Raw genomic sequence first — 3,413 nt, 5'->3', positions numbered from 1 at the left:
CATAATCTGAGGTGACTTTTCGAACTCCAATTTTGTCGCAGCCACCGCTGAGCTAAGAGCACTGAATGTTTTGGGCTCACGCCGTGAAACTTCCAGTGACCAGTGTTGTAGCATGCCATAGACACACATTTCAATTGCATCCTCGGGATCCATCTCACGTGCGAGGCGTACATAGCTGTTACGAAAACGGACTATGTAGTCATCAATTTTTTCGTCACGCCTCTGGCGAACTTGTGCTAACTCGATTATTGAAAAATCCTTCTTCATTGATACAAAGTGTGGCTTGAATAGCTCTTTCATGGTTTTCCAGTCAGGTATGGTGCCAACTGGCAAGCGACTATACCAATGAAAGGCTGCGCCCGTTAATGAGCTAGAAAATTGTCGTAACAAGAGAGAAGGGATACGAGCAGTATCGCCACACATTGCCTCAAAGTACGACAAATGTTCTCGTGCGTCTCCCGTTCCGTCAAATTGTCGAAACTTTGGTGGATTCCAGCCAGCTGGGAATTGCACCAAATCATGCCAAGCCTCGTAAGGCTTATCAAGCTCATAATCGGACGATTGCGGTGACTGATCAACATTCACTTGTCTCATCTTTTTATTTATTAGGTCCTCTATGATAGTATGAAAATTCTTCAATGTGTTCGGGGGAGGCGCAGCATTAGCTGTTGCACCCAGTGAGGTGAACTGTAATTGCGGCGGAGGCATGGGTACCTCATTAGTCTTGGGCACATGACCCGCATCTTCCAGCTCTTCTATTTGTGGGTCAGCTGCGGCCTTCTGTGGAGTTCGAGGTACACCTTGCCCAGAACCTGTTAGGATCTCAACAAGTTGATCGAGTTTTAAGGACAAATTATTTATTTGTTGTTGCTGGTTACGCAGCTTCTCGTCAATCGACCCGTCATGAGCTCCCTGTGCACTTGTTCCCGGCCAAAGGTGCGGGGGCATTCCATATTGTGGATTTTCAGGAAGGGTTTTGTCTTTGTTCTTGGGGTCTGGCTGTTTAGCCTGACTTGTATCGTCCTTCCCATTGGGATCAACTAGATCATCTTGCTTTTGATTTTCGTCCGAGACCATATGAACCGGGACAGTGTTTTGACCTTCGTTTTCACTCTCCTCGTCTGATACTACAGAATGAGCAAGTTCAGAATAGCGAGGGGAGTTAGTGTGTTGTTCTAGAGAAATGCTGGAATCATCATCCAACTCTCCAACTTTGAAGGCTCCATCAACTGGACTCATAGTGCCTTCAATTTCTTGCATAGCGATTCCTTTCAATCGGGTTGAAGCACCCGGGCGCCGTGCTATCCGCTCTAAGGAGGCAGTATTTTGAGGGAGTTGTGATTGTAGGTCATTATAAGCACGTGGAGATAATCCACCCTCAGACTTAGAGCCACCAGAAGTAATCGGGCAGCATGGAGCCGATGACACACCCTCTTGTTCTTGATTACCAGGTCCCTTGGACCGGCGGCGTAATTTCGGAAGCGAACCATTAGAAAAGGTTGCTTTGGGGTTAGGTACGATCTCTTCATCCGAAGGATATGAGAAAACATGAGTAACTTGTGGAGGTACCCATATCAGATCATCTTCATGTTCAGCATGTGTGGACGTAGTGCCACACGAGGCCATCTGAATGGGAGAGGTAGAACCATGCTCCCTATCTTCAACTTGCATTCTTTTAGACTGCTCCCCTGGTCGGTGAGCAGTCAACACCGCTTGCTCAGTCTCCTTTATCAGAGACGATGGGTGCATATCCTCTTGTTGAATATCTTTATGGGAGTCTTCCATAGTGACATCATTTTGCGTTTTCTCCAAAGACCCTTTAGCGGAGGGTTGGAGCGAAGGGTTCTCTTCTTTGGCCACACTTGGCCTCTCATCCCCTTGTACTAGACGTGGTCTTGGCACGAGGTTATCCACGAGATATTTGTATCTTTCGTTTTGGAGTAGAGTAGGCGAAAGGCGAAGTGTAATCTTGTCGTAGAAGGGGTGAACTTGTCCTTCGGGGCGGACCCGAACATGCACGCTGCCAAGTACTAGATCTTGTAGCTCTTGGTACATAGCGCGTCGATTCCTCCTGCGGTTTTCGCGTTTGCGTTGATTAGCGGTAGGAGGCCGCGGAGCTTTAGGTGGAATCATCGGAGTCGGCAAGAGTGACGAGTTCACTTGAGGGCCTGATGAAGACGCCACCTGAGTAGGTGCGACCTTCAAGCGCGCCTCATCCTGCGGCACTTGCCTTGGTCGTGTGGGTGGTGCGCTCGCAACATGTTCATGTTGTTGCTCTTTCGCATGATATCGGTCCCTTCTGAAATCTCTTGGTTGCCATTCTTGGCGTGCCCACGAATTCCAGCGAGGAGGCAATGGAGCCTGTCTTGAATGATGAAACGGGCGTGGAGGGAGATCCCTCCGTGGTGCTAGCGTCTTCCGCTCATCTTGGGGACGATGGCTAGCGACATAGTACCTGCCACCAGCTTGTTGAGAAGACTCCGGAGCGTGACCATAACGACCAGGGCCTTGGTACTTAGACCTGCCACCAGTTCGCGTGAATGGCCTCGATTCTTGAGAGTTACGAACAGGAGAGACAGGCCTCCGATTACCCCCTGCATATGCAGTTGGCTGGCGACCCTGGAGCTGCCTTTCCAACTCCTTCATTTGAGCTTGCAGCTGCTGAAATTGCTGCTGGAGCTGATCGGTTGGTGGTGCGTTTGCATGAGGCGCCGGTACTTCATTTGCTAGTGCAGCAAATTTATTTTTCTCGGGGTTGGCATCAGCCGTGGTATGGTATGATGCAACCATCATAGACGGGCGTAGAAGAATACTTTTAGTGCGAGTTGCAATTTCGCACTCGGGAAATTTGGCTACACGTTTTAATGTACGTGTCCAAAATTCATTCATAATAGCTTGCCTGACAAGCTTCTTTAATTCAGTTGGCCTATTGGCCTTTACAGATAGCACATAAGGCTCTCCCACAACGTCGAGGAACTCAGGGACTTGTTGCACTTGCTTAGGCGTCGTGCTTCTTACAACGTGTGCACTCAATTCGGCATGAAGCTTCTTGACGTGGCTCCGCTTCCTTCGATAGTTGCGGAGAGTATTCTTCTTGTTCCTAGAGCGCGCATTGCACATTGACCAGGACAAGGAATAAGAGGCGTCATTAAGTGCCTCGAGGACTTTAGCCTCTGAGATTGGACAACTCGGCTCCCGTGCATTCGAGAGTGCTTCGGGCTTCCCTAGCAGTTCACGAGCGTCGGCAACGGCAGTTTGTCTTGCCTTCTTGGCTTTAGCAGCCGCATGCTCGCGTGCTTTCTTCAACTCCACGGCTTGAGTCTGCACGAACTCTTGCGTGGGGTGGTAGTACTTTTTGTCTCCATGAGTGAAGACCGCCATGGGGGCGTGAGTGCCGAAGTGAATCAGACACG

The sequence above is a fragment of the Sorghum bicolor genome, chromosome 1, assembly GCF_000003195.3.
Source record: "Sorghum bicolor cultivar BTx623 chromosome 1, Sorghum_bicolor_NCBIv3, whole genome shotgun sequence".
NCBI classification, from domain to species: domain Eukaryota; kingdom Viridiplantae; phylum Streptophyta; class Magnoliopsida; order Poales; family Poaceae; genus Sorghum; species Sorghum bicolor.
Note: the sequence above shows the minus strand (reverse complement) of the source record.